This window comes from Pholcus phalangioides, unplaced genomic scaffold, assembly GCF_987345545.1.
Source record: "Pholcus phalangioides strain wild (caught in Gottingen) unplaced genomic scaffold, Ppha-v1.0 ptg000015l_1, whole genome shotgun sequence".
Classification (NCBI taxonomy): domain Eukaryota; kingdom Metazoa; phylum Arthropoda; class Arachnida; order Araneae; family Pholcidae; genus Pholcus; species Pholcus phalangioides.
In genome coordinates this window covers 65,009,856-65,024,633 of record NW_028301608.1, presented here as the reverse complement: position 1 = coordinate 65,024,633, position 14,778 = coordinate 65,009,856, and the positions used below count along the sequence as shown (strand labels likewise).

Here is a 14,778-nt window from a genome sequence, read left to right as displayed (position 1 = left end):
ATATGGAACCCATATGTCATCGTCAGCAAGAACAAGAAACAAGCGCAGCTCTGACAACATGCATACGTTTGGACTAAGAGTACACATTTTAAATTCCTCAGAAGAGTGTGTGCGAGGTGCATGTGCGATTGAAGTAGTAGTTCTCAATTCAGAATAATATAACCGACCAATAGCTTTGTTACAATATTCTGTGGCTAAAGAGCTCAATCATCAGCGATTCTATTTCATCTTTGATGCAATCATGTCTCAAAGTCACTAGGTCAATCCTCAAACCTTCACCATTGTTTTATTTCTTTTATACAGTCAAAAAATCCCCGTTTCAACGAAAACTTTTCTAATCCCACAGATAATTTTACATAGCAGCAATGTAAAAATTTGGAATTCCTTACTAACGGAATTTCATTATTACGAAGTAATTTAACCGGTCTCTTAGAGTTCGTCATAACGGTATTTGTGATATAGTATATACAATATTTTTATTTCCTCTTCCTCACATGTGCATGTTTCTTCCTTACATATATTAAAGATCAGAAAATAAGAACTGCCGAGAGACATCTTTCATTGAGACATCATCATTTGAAGAAAACAATGACAAATATGTGAATTTGCATGTTATAATGTATCGTGTTGAAGATTTGCTGCTGTCATCTGCGGAGAGACTTTTACAAATGACAGATAGACTCGCATTCGTACACTGGGAAGTGTGCTGGAACATCCGCACCAAAGTCCAAAACTATGAGTTTTTGATATTCATTTTCTTCCCCCCCCCCCCCCCAGAAGTATTGAGTATTGAAATAACATGACTTAGCGTTAGGAACAGATTTGAACATGGAAGAGAAAGGAACAGAAGGTCATCGTGTAAGATTCAGGGCTGTATGCAGGATCGACCTTTGGAGGGGACAGAAAGTCTGGGGGGGGGGGAAACAAACATTTTCTTCTCGAGAAATTTTGAGTTACCAGCTTTCAAAAAGCATTTAATTTAACAGAAATTGGTTAATATAGCATATAAAGGGCATTTTCATTCCATATTTAAATTTTTTGAACAAATCATTTTTTTTCCTCTAATTATTGGTTGTATTGGGGGGAGGGGGGAGGGCGTTCTCTTTCAGCACTTCCTTGCGTGCGCCTCTGGTAAAATTGGTTGCTTTTGTTTTTTTTTTTTGAGAGGATACCCACTATCTTACAAAACAATGATGTGATTTCTCTACTTCCAGGCGCAAAACAGTTACATCTAAGTGATATGTGTATTTTATGGTCAATGATACTCATCACTAAGTTTTGATTCAGAGAAAGAGATTTGTCTTGTTCTTATTCAGACAAAAGGATTTTATTGTTATTTTTCAAACAAGCAGATATATATTTTTGATACAATTTTAAATATATTTTAGTGTTTCATTACATATAGATCATGCAATTGTTTGCATACTTTTCAAACGCGATTATGGTAGTAAAGATATGCTTTGATAAATATCGATATTATGTTGATCCATTTTATTTCCGAAGGAAAAAAAAATCCTTCAAAATACAATATCCTGTTAGTATATTTTTGTATGATGTATGAATCCGGTATGAGTAATTTTATTCCGTTCAACTGGTTATAAAGACGTTTTTCATTTCTTCTATCGTGCATGTTACCTGTCTGAATTCATATACTCCGATGAGAACTCTATAATTATTCCGTATGAATTATAGTATTTCAACTGTTATCCATAATCCTACAAAATGATAAAGTGATCACATCAAATTACGGAAGGCTTCCATTTAATCTGTGATTGATCGATGCAATTACTAAACTAAATGATTAGCTTAAAGTTATGTTTACAGGAACATCGTCTATGAAGATGAATGTACGAGAGGTTGCGGATCACAAGCAAAATATAATATAACATTGAGAAGATTTGATTACGCCAATTCGCAGTAAATAAAATTATGTTGCTGATAATACAATCAACATGTTTAATCGTCATGATTTAAGAATGTCTGATTCCGGACAGTGATTGATCATAAAAGTCTAGAGATAACATTGGTCATCGTTATACCATCTCTTGAAGAAGATAACGACGTTTTTAAGACGAAAAGTAATTTTGAGGTCCACTTTACCCTCAGAAACAACTTAAAACTGCATCTCAACATGAAATATCCGTATGTTAACAAATTACTTTTCTGATAGGATGTGGATCAATCATTTTGATTTGAAGCTGCTATCATTCTCACATTAAAAAATTGTGGCAAGCGTTTGTTGAGGAATTGGTTACTTTGAAGAAGATTCTAAACATACCAAAAGATTTCAAGGTTTCAATGAAGGCTAATTTATCGATCCACAAGCGTTCAATGTTCGTATCGGTGGATAGTTATTATTATTTTTCTGTTATTTAGATGAAAATTAAGAATAAAAACTATTTTTTTTTACGTTTTAGAATTCATCCGAACCAATATGATAAGGGGAACGTACTTGAATTATGAGGAATACATGGCAATAATTTCATATTTGCGAATATAAGCAGTTTCATATATCAATTTTGTGCATTGCGTTCCTCTGAATTTCCTGATTCTGAAATTTTATTTCTTTTCAAGTTCTGATTATAACTCTATCTAATGGAGTTCCTACCATCACTAATTGGTTTTATTGCTAATTTACTTTGAGTAAAAAACATAACTAGTATTAGGTTAGTTAAAAAATTTGCAGAAACAGAAATAATTGAGTCTTTAAAATTTTAAATTTCAGTTAAAAATATCTGCAGGAAATATTCACCTATTGCAAAATTATACGTATACACCGCAGAGAGCAGGCAGACCGCCGAAACTGAAAATTCGAGCATCATTCATTTTCACATCAAAACATGGAAGACAGACGACAGCACCAGTATGCCACGAAACAAGCATAACTCTGGTAACATAAATATATTAAGTTTAGGAAGTGCATGTACAGTTGAGTAGCTGTAGTAAATATTTATTATCAATCCCCACTGGGTGTCGAATGATTACATACAAAGTTATCGTGCCGAAATTTTTTGTGTAACTGAATTACTACATATGAAGAAAAAATCTAGAAGGACCATATTTCAATAACTCACATGCATGTGCCTTCAAATGGAAAGGGAAAAAGTAAAAAAAAAAATCAACCAATATAACCCAAACCGATATGTTTAGCTTTCAAAAGATACACACAAATTCAACAAAAATCAAATATTTGCTCTCTCTCTCTCTCTCTCTCTTCCTCAGCACCAATATATAAATATATATGCTGGACATGGAAACCAACAACGAAGAAAGTGTTGCCAAATTGTAAAGGCAATATATATATACATATAAATATATATACAAGAACAAAAAAAAATTCGCTGTAGAAAAATATGTGTTATGTGTGAAAAATTCTGGAAAAATAGTAAGGAACGATTTCTTTCTAGAAATCATCGGGGACTTTTCCAGAAGTGCACAGAACTGTAAAGAAAAGGGACATATATAAATATAAGAAAAAAAAGAAATTTAAGGTAAAGAAATAGAAAATAGAAAAATGTTTTCTAAGGAAAAAAGAAAGAAATGCTACCCATACTGTCAGCGTGGATTTAGTTTCATACCTTTTTCCCAGCGGCGTCAATATTTCAATCGAAAGCTAGAAAATCACTTTCTCCTCCCACATCTAGGATCTATTCCTTCACCTGCCAAACTTTTTCTTCCCTTTTTTTACCCTCTCTTATTTTTCTTCTCCTTCTTCTTATATTTCTGCTACTTTTCCCAAAGAATCGATCATCCTGTTTTACCTTAGAATTTCCACTTAGATTTCTCTTCCGTTTTTCTATTTTATATATATATATTTTTATTATTATTATAACCGAGATCTTTTCAAAGTTGTGGCATTTTTTTTTCGCGTGAAGCCAGATTCAAATTTCTTCAAGATAAGATGGGGAAAAAATTTATAAAGTTTATTTCGTATGTGTTCGTGGATTTCATATTTATGCTAATTCTATTTCTTTTCCTTGATGATTTTTTTTCGGAGACGTAGACGAAGATTTGAAGTGTCATTGTTTGGATTCGAAATACATTTATTCGTTTCTTTTGTATGAATTCGATGTTCTTGCAATGTATGTGTGTTGCTCTTACGTTTCGTAGATATACATTTTCACAGGATTGTATTTAGAATTTCAAATGTATATGCATTTTTCAGAGGAAAAAATATGAAAATCAGATATTGAGGGAAAAGAAATGAAGATAAAAATTTAATATATGGAAAAGTTCTTCAGATTTGTATACTCGTTAAACCTTAAAATGAAAAATGTTCTTTTATACAGATGATGTTTTTTTTAAATGTCGCCATGAACTTTTGTTGTATCAACTAAATATATAATCTCAAGATAAATAATGAAAATAATTATTTATGTCCAAATAGTTCGGTTATTACTTGTATTGAAAACATTAACCAGCTATTGAAGTTAAGTGTATGACCAATGCTGAAGAGGACCATTTATAACATTGAAATAAAAGTTGCCTGCACAACCGACTGGACTTAACATGCTCAGTTTTCATGTATAGAAGAGTTAAAAACAAAGTTATTGATAACCAGGACACTTTTTCTTCTCCTTTATATATGAATCGGTAAAGACCCTTACCATAATTCGACTGAATTACACATGTAATTTTGCACAGCATTTAACCCTCTATGGATCCCGTATTGAATTTTTTTTCTGCATATACGGATGTGAATTGGTGTTGTTAGCATATTTTAATTTAAACAATATATCGACACATTAATTCAATTAATTAAAGTCGATTTTTAATAATTAAAATAACCAATTAATGGGAATTAAAATTAAAATTAACCATAATAAAAAAAATGACACCGAAAAAAGATCAACACTTTGTAGATAAAAGAAAGTATCGTACTTACACAGCCTTATTTTGGGCTGAAGTGACTCTAAAAGATATATATTTTCTAGAATACAAAAAATATGGGTACAAAATGGGTTATTTTACCATTTACTTGCACATGTATATCCAAATGTACTCCGAACCATAGAGGGTTAAAAAATTTAATGAATATTTGAAATATCTTCAGGGATTTATCTTGGAGTTGATGCACACAATCCTGGCTTCCCATGCTTTCCTATGGGTAAAATCTCCTTCCTTTAAGGAATATTTAAAAATTTTCTATTCACTTCAGGCACTCAATTTTTTCTTATATACTATGAATATTTTTATACAATTTAACATGAACATTTAGGATTTTAACTGTTAGTTATTTTTTTCTCGAATTTTAACTTCAACAACATGCAACTTTTTCAAAATTCACCAAAACTTAAACTTACCCATATTTTGTGCCTCATAAAATGTTTTTAAATGTTTCTAATAAAACATCGTCGTGTCAAAGTATGTAACACCATAGTGTTGAGAGACACACAGTCTCAAGACATTTCAATGAGTGGTGACACTGAAAAAATTTTCCTTATCTGACAAAAACCTTAGTTTTGAGAAAAAAGCATTTTAGGAGAAAATATTAGCATATACAAATTCCTAGCAGCAGTTTATATTAAAATATTTTTAAATTATTTGTAGTACAGGTAGAAAAAAAACTTGTGTTAAACTGTGTGCTAGACGCAGAAAATTTCATAGTACATATTTGAAAATTGAAAAATTCGAAAATGCGTTTTTTGGAAAATGTTTGTGCACCAACCCCCCCCCCCCTCCCGCCTTAAAATATTATAATTGTGAAAATATTGTTTTCTGAAACAATATTTTTGTTTCAAATATGTTACCAACAGTACTGACGTTTGAAGTAGCATTACTGTGAATGGTAGGTCTTTTTTCATAAAAAATACCAAATCTTACAATACCTTCTAAACGATTTTGGACACTACAACAGAAATTACCTATTCGCTCTGAGTGGATTTTGAGCTTATGGGCATTTAAATTCTTTTTTAACATCTACTGCGTTTTGCTTGAAAGCATATTTTGTGTGAGTCTTTTTAAACTCAAACAAGTAGGCTGCCAGAAATAGGTTTCCCAAAAATTTTATAAATAAGGAAATATTTATTTAAATCTCAGTATTCAAACTATTATAAATATGACGTCTGTCTGCTGTCTCCTGTGACATATGAACACCCAATCTTTATACGAATGCTAAGGCAGAAAAAATCAAGCAAAATGAATATTTTGATTTTAAATCTCTTGCATGTCACGCTAGAAAATATTATATTCATTCCAATTCTTATGTCGAAATACAGTACTTGATACTGCAAAACCTACTGAAATATAACATAGAAAAATATATTATTTTCCTCATAGTAAAATATTTTCCCTTGTAAAAACACATTCTGCATATCGATTTCTCTCTTTTGATTTTCTGATACTCATGGTGTGTATTTGGTAGACATTTTATACTTTTATAAAATGCATGTTCATAATATAAGTTTTCTCTTTGAATAAGGAACCGAATCTCTAGTCTTTGATCATTGATAGTTTTGAGAAACTAACACTTTATCGCTTTACGTAACTACATACACACGGTCCTTATGCAAAATACATCTTTGAAATACTTCGCAATGATATTGATGCGATATATATATATATAAGCATATGTACTCGCACAATATTTTCGACTCAAATTTTGTTTTCCTGCTATATATAATACGGTATATATTTGTTTTCCATTCATACATAAATTTACTTACGATATTAGAGAGAAAAGCTACATATAATGTGATGGTAATGCTCTCCATGATTTTTATGGTTCGAAGCATTTTTTTACCGCTTTTGAAATTCAAAAAAAACTAAAAATAAAATAAAGCGAAACCAAAACCGATCAAGGAAAGAAAAATACGATCAATTTTCTTCTCACTCTCCTTGCCATTAAACCCCGCTTTTTTTTACTGTTTTCCACATATATGTATTTTTTTCTCCTCCTTTTTTTATATTTCTTAGAAATTCTTTCCGTTTCCGAAAAACTGCTTCCGAAATCCCTTAAGATATTTCTAAAGGAAAATATCGCATTTTATTCTCAGCATTCGCCACGTTTCGCTACATTTTTTGACGAATTGCGATTTGGGAGAAGAGAGAAATATATATATATATGTAAAAGAAAAAATATATATAGAGTATATTTGGGGAAGAGAGCAAAAAAAGAGTAAAAATGTGATCTTTTTTTTACTTTTTTCCGGCAAGAAAAAAATGTCAACACAGAAAAAAAGGAGAACAAAATTCAAAATCTGGAATTTTTGATTTTTTTTTGGAGAATAACCAATTGTAAAAATTCAAAAATTTTTCGAGAAAAAAAATGTTATAAAATTTTTTTTTAGCATATCTGCACGTCTTATCTCTTCTTTAGGTTGTCTTGAATGAAAATAGCAAAAAAAAAAAACAAGGAATTTCCATGAAGTTTTTTCTTTTTTTCCCCAGTTCCCATTTTTACTCCGAAAAAAAGGACATTTTTACGTATTTATTTCACTGTATCTTTTTTTCCTCTTGGACCTTTGCAATATCCTTTTTATTTGAGCTCTAGCTTTTCTTACCCTATTTCTATGTTTCCTTTAATGTACTGAGGGGTGGGAGAAGAGAGAAAAAGCTGGAGAATTTTCCTAGATTTTTTTCCACCCCGACATTATTTTTTTCCGTCTTCAGTCGGAAGTGGGAACATTTCCTCCGACCGTAATATAAAAGAAAGGAGAGAGAAAAAAAAATGTGGCTGTTAAAGTGGCAGATTTAGGAAAAAATCTTAGAGGAAATGGATTCATTTTTCCCCCATTTTTTCTCCTACATTTTTTCTTCTCCTTTATTATTATTATTATTATTATTACTATGATTCTCTTCTTTGTTTTCTAAATCTTCTTTATATCCGTCTTTGGGTTCTTTTGTGAATGAATGACTGATCGTTTTTGAGATGAGTGTTTTGACTTTTATCATCTTACGTATTTTTCCCCTATTTTCCGCTATAGTTCCTAAGAAAAATATTTATAAAAGGTTAAGCGGGATCTCAAAAAATAATTTCTGTGCTGAATTTTTTTTGACTGATTTAAATTAGTTTATGTACCCACCCTTTAACACGATTCGGGTACGAGGGGGGGAAATTTAGCAAATTTTTAAAGTAAATTTTTTCTATAATTTTGGTGAGGCAACGGTATTTCGAAGCACATAATTCATGAAGAATACAACATTAATTCCCTTGGTTCCTTTGATGCAAATGCAAATACAAAGGCCAAAACAGGGAAAATTCCCAACAAGTTGACTGAAAAAAGATGCTCATAAAAAATATGGATGTAAAATATAACCAAAATTTAGCAACTGAATATAATATATGTCACGAAAGGAAAAAAAAAACTAATAATTAATACTATACAGTATAATGCACCTGCGATAAAAAAATTATGGTTGTCTTATTTCAAGAGGATAGCTATAGCTTTTCTCGATTTATTCCACTATGTTTATCATGCTCCTTTTTTTAACGTGTCAATTGTGTTTATTCCGTTTATTCACAACCTTATAATAGAAAAACTCCCTGCTACACCACACGTGGAATTGTCCTTTACTAAGCGCTACTAGTGTTCCCTTGTCGACAGTTCATTGACGGTGTGTTAATAACTCATAGTCCATCCTATCCATCCCGCTGAAAATTTTAAATACTTCGGTCATACCCTTCCCCCCCCCCCCCCCCATACCCGCGTTATTCCAATGCGAAAATATTCAAGAAATCAAGTCTTTCTTCTCATGTCAAGACCGTCGTGAGACAGGTTAGTTTTACCCTACTGTTGGGTATTTTGCCCTTGCGTGTAGGGTAAGGCTTCAGCTTGGTGGTGCCGTTATGTAGCACTAAGCCCTGTGAGTTTTAGCTCTGTAGCTTTAGCGTAAACCACACGACGGACATTAAAAGGGTTGGCACCACCCCTCGAACCTGGCTCCGCTGGCTTTCGATTCGGGATTTGTTTCCGTTTCGCCCAGTCAGATCTGTATTGAGTGGGATGGCGGCGAGATTTACGATGTTACCTGAATACCCTTAGCGGGTGGGACGGGGTTTGTTAGATGCATTGTCATGTCAATAGAATAGATGTCATTCAAATATGATTTTACCGATCCAATCAATATAGGCCCTGCACATGTTTTTTTTCTTTTATTTCTCTTATTTTTTCCCTCTTCATTATTATTACTATGATACTGTTCTGTTTTCTAAATGTTCTTTATATCCGTCTTTGGTTCTTTTGTGAGTACGTGAGAGATAGTTTTTGAAATGAATGGTTTGACTTTTATCAGATTATGTATTTTCGCCTCCCTGGTTCCTAAGAAAAGTATTTATGGAAAGTTAAGCGGTATTCCAGAAAAGTAACTTCTCTGTAAAATTTTTCGACTGATTTAAATTAATTTATGTACTGTTTTTGTAACGTGATTAGGATTTGAAAATTATCGTAAATGCAAATTGTAAATTGTAATTTTTCAAAAGCAATTTTTTTCTACAATTTTTCGATATAATTTACGAAGTTAATGAAATTTTAAAAACTCATATTTAATTAGTGTATTGGAGGAAAACGTTAAAAAAACACTTTTTGAGCATATTCAGAACTTAAATGAACAGATCTAGTGCTATGATTTTCGAGAGCAAACTTGCAAATATGTAAGCTATTGCTTCCAGCATAACACGAAGCCCAAGAACGCCAATTTATCCCAAGGAGAGGTCATGTTATTTTTGAGACCGACTTGCATAGAACCTTTACATCATCGAAGCGCACTGAAGTCTAGCTCAAGGTTCCGGAGATCGACATTATTTATGAAACTTTTGTTCTCCAAAAATTACTATTAACACAAATTACTATCAACAGACATTGCTGTCGATTTCTCTCTCTCATAGGTGCAAACTTGTATAAAGCCAGTGGGCTCTAATCCTCCTCCTTCCACCTTTACTTATTTGTTCATACTGAATGCATAGAATAATGAATTTCACTAAAGGGCAAAGTTCAGGACATTTTTTTTTAAATTTATACAGCAAAAAAAAAAAAAAAAAAAAAAATTGCATTCAAGTGCATTTTGTTAGACTTTTCCTAAAAAAATGCTAAGTAGAACATCGTCAATATCTTTATTTTTGTAATCAAATTATTATTCTATTAGGAATTAGTTCCATTTGATAACCATCGACAGAAATCCTTAAAAATAAGAAAATATGCTGGGATTTCCAAAATAAAACTACTCCATTTATTTTCCTAATTGTGATAAGAACTCATGCTAAATTCTAATTGTTTCCAGAATTCCATCCAGTTGAAGGCTTCGCTCTACTTTAACTGATTCGTTTTCATAGTACAGTGTGCGTTTTTTATATTTATTGCAATTTCACTGCCAATTACTGATTTTAAATATTTTTAGATGATCAACTATCTGAGTGTTCAATCGAATTCTTGTATTTATGAATTATATGCGCTGAGTTATAAATAATAATGGAGAGTTCATTTCTGACGAAAAGTCAGAATGAACTGTATGATTCAGTGTCATGAATCGTATTTTAATGACACTGAAAATACGATTAGCATGCCATTTTGTAAGGGCTAAAAACTGGTAGAACCTCGTTTGATCTGGTGTAACGGGTTCAAACCGGATAAAGAAGTTCTCGGTTAATAGGGGACGATCCAAGCAAGTGTGAAAAACAAGAGTCTGTCGATCACAGATAAACAAATAAAAATAGAATCCCGGTATGTAAATTGGGGAATAAAATGCCTTTACGAATTCAAGACTCGAGGTCAGCTTGAGAACTGAAAAATTGTCATGTAAAATTTCTGTATTATGTGATTACTAAACTAGAGTTCCTTTGTTTCTTTGTTTTGCATTTTAAATTCGGTTGCTGTATTTTTGAAATACATGACATCCATATTTATTATGGGCATCTTTATTCTCAGCTACCTCGTTGGGCATTTTGCCTGTTGTGGCGTTGTATTTGTATTTGTTGTCCTGGGATATTCAAATGAGAGGCTATGAGTGAGCTGTGAAAGCAAATTCAGATGTGAAGCGTTTACATAAAACATGATAGGAAAAAGTATGACTTCTCTTAGGATCCATCCGTACTGTCCGTAGAACACCATTTTGACTCATGGGCCCAACTGGAAGTGAACCTGGGGCGTGGGTCTCATGATGAAATCTGATGCTATGGTTTTCGCGAGTAATTCTGTAATTATGTAAGCTGTTACTTGCAGATAAATACGCAACCCCATTTCCCTGAGCGTAACGTTTTAAGAGGGCCTATGATGTAGTGACGGCCTTGCATAGAACGAAGACAAGAAGGAGGCTCACTGAACTTTAGTCCAAAAGTGAGAAGACTGAATGTGTTCACTACATGTTCTCGGAAAAAATAAATTCATTCCTAGAATGGGTCTCGCTCCTGGATGACGGAAAGGCTCTAGATAAGACGTGGGTGGGATATGAGAAAAAATATATAGTGCGAAAGTAGGGGGTCATGAGTGAATCAAAATCGAGAAACTCTGTGTTTCACTCTCTTTCAATATGGAAAAAGTTCACGAAGTTTTGGAAAAGTCGCCAAAGTACAAATATTTTGGACCATTGGGTTTCATTATTTTTAATCAAAATCTATAGTATTGATAGATAGATATATCAAAATCTATACGAGCCCTGATAAGTATGAGAGGGGAATTACGCCGTTACACAAGCATGTCCCATAAATTCGTAAATAATTTTATACTTCATAAAAATTGAAGGAATTTGTATATTTAAACGAGGTTTGAAAAAGTTATTCTCACACAGGAAAAAAATTATTAAACTTTTGTCGATAGAGGGAGCTGCACATAATTAAATAACTCGAAATATGCAAATGAGAGTCATATAAAATGCAGGGCATACGATTAACAGCTCATTCCTGAATTTTCCTATTATTGGGACTTAAATAAGGTTTTCATTGCGACATTGACATTAGTGGATAAAGAACTATTTGTGAAGTTGCTTTTACTGAGCCACGAATCATTGGCGGAAGCTCTGCAAACGTTTTGGACACAGAAGAGAAGGTAGAAAGGTTGAAAGTTCAGGGTCAATCACCGTTGATTTTATTTTGTGCAGCGCTCTCTACCGTCGAAAATGTGAACTAGTTATTTCTGAGCAAAAAACACACACACACAACAAAAACAACAACACTACCACCACCGCCACCCCTTCGTGAGAATAACTTTTTTTCGCAAACCGCATTCTAATATCTGAATTCCTTCAATTTTATGAATTTTTTAAACTATTCACGAATTTATGGGATATCTGTATTTTCAAATCACCAATTAAACATATGTACATAACCGGCATGCCTCAGTGAAACTTGTACGCGATCGGACTTGTTGTAGTCATTTGTTTAGGCTAATACCGGCTCCACGAAGCTGGGCTGGAAGAGATCTCGGTAACGGGATAAGTCCAGTGGCAATGTTCTGGCTAATACCGGCTTCCATTGATAGAACTTCCGTTGATCCGATCTAGAATGCGTTATTCAGACAGAAAATCATTTATTTCATATTTTTTATTCAACTCTCACGGAGACAAGAAACGAAAAATAAAACCCCCATATTATAAGACTTCAAAAAAATAAATTCCGATTGTAGGAAGCATTAGACTTCCGACTGGCTTAAAACCGTCAGTCTAGAAAAACACAATTTCTTTCCTCTCGACATTTCCTGCCTGTCATCCTGACATCCGACTTGGTCGTGTGATCACACACCATACAAAACGAACAAACAAACAAACAAACAAACAAACATCAATGCCCAAGAATGAAACATCAAGTACGAAACTTCCCAAGAGAGAGAGAGAGAGCGAGTGGGTTCCAAAGTCAACCAAGGATGAAGAGAAAAGAAGATGCTAAATTCACGGGGCGAAATCAACTGTCGTGTAACGACCACGTCTCATCCCTCCGGAGAACAAAATGACGACATAAACAGTCGGAAAGAAAAAAAAAGCAGAGAATAAAAAAAAAAAGGTAGAGAAAAACCAGATGAAAAATAAATAGAAAAATATAAAAAAAAATAGACACAGTGATAGCTGCCAGAAAACATAGTCATTCTGTATTCTAGTCCCATGACCTTCTGACTGCCAGCACCGACAGGAGGACTCCGCCTACTTTACCCATCCGCAATATATCCATCTCCACCATCTCAGTCAGAAAAGAATAAAGAAAACACACACAACACATAGGAGAAGAAGGCTTTGCGAGATGTTTTCTTGTAAGGAAGGTGGGAAATTCCTGGTGGCAAGATGGTGGCAAGTTTCAAGATGCATCCCAAGGAAGAGGAACAACTTCTTCACGTGCGAGGAATAACTTAAAAAGAAAGAGAAGCCAGTCTCTCTATATGTTGGTTTTCTTTTGGTTTTTCTTACTACTGTGGTTTTTTATTTTTTTCGGATTTATTCTTTTCTCACTTGCATTCACCTTTCACATTCTTTTTCTTCTCTTCTCCTTCTTTTCATGGTTCTGTTGTTTCGTGAGGAGGTGCTACATTCTGGCTACCATTGCATTTGTTTTGGCTTTGTTGTAAGTTTCTAACCGAACAGAAAACACTAGCTAGATCTTAAAAGATTTGATCAGATTGGATGAGTTCGGGTGTGGGCCCAGAAAAGGGGCGATCAACCCCAGCATTCCTTAAGAAACTGGGAGCAAATATTAATGGGATTGTACCATAAAGTACAGGACGTATGCTTAATATTCGAACATACGTCGTTTTATTGTCTCGACTTACTAAGTTTACCAGCTTAAACTTTACTAACTGACATATACCTCTGGATCCGCACGCATATACTGTATATAAAACGGTGAAGTATGGTTTTGAGGCAAAGTTAGGAATTGCTAGATATGGTCAGGTTACATTGCATAGCCAAAAACGGAAATCGTATACTCAGAACCATTATTCGATTGCCTTCAGCATGAATAAAGCTCGTATTCATCGTGGCAATAAGGAAAATCTTATGGCTTGACCCTTATGGTGGCATTTACAATGATATCAGTAGGGTGATTTTAGCGGTTTTGGTGCACAATAGGACTGCGCATTTGCTGCGCATCAAACAATAGGGCTCCCCACTTGCTGCGCATCAAACAATAGGGCTCCCCACTTGCTGCGCATCAAACAAATGGGTGCTTCGCACTTGTTGAGGCTCGCTAGATGGCGCTTCCTATGACGTCATTCCTAAATTATCGTTCTTGCCTATGACGTCATTCCCAAATTATCGTTTTTCAGGGGGGTCATTCCTAAATTAAACTTTATTTCCCAAGTGATGATTTTTTTCAGGGAACATTCCTAAATTAAACTTTTGAATTCATTTTCTGACTTAGAAAAAATTTGCTCCTAAATTAAACTTTATTTCCTGACTTGTTTTTTTTTTTTGGAGGGATGCTCCTAAATTTTTTTTTTCCATCCCAAGTGATGAGATTATTTCAAAGAGGGGTCATTCCTAAATTAATCTTTTCTTCCACAAATTATTGTTTTTTTACTGACTTAGTTATTTTTCTAATGATTTTTTTTTTTCATTCCTAAATTAAACTTTTTTTTTCACATATCAAGCTGTAAAATAAAATTCCCTCAAAAAGAAATGTTATTGACTTTTCATCATACTCAAGCTGAAAAAAAAAAAATCACACGTAACTCAATTAATGACAGAAGCATTGATGATAAAGAAAATTAAATTTTAATGATACACAAAATAAATGAGAAAAAATATATATACAAGAATAAATGGAAAAAATATATATACAAAATAAATGGAAAAAAATATATACAAAATAAATGGAAAAAAATATATACAAAATAAATGGAAAAATATGTTAAAATAAATGGG

General features: G+C 33.1%; 1 protein-coding gene across 1 annotated transcript in view; it reads right to left on the bottom strand.

Annotated features, from left to right (window-relative positions):
• The window catches only part of LOC149076521 (uncharacterized), a 435,406-nt gene that overhangs the window by 205,071 nt on the left and 215,557 nt on the right, over window positions 1-14,778 (bottom strand). The gene's annotated exons all lie outside the window — the stretch shown is intronic.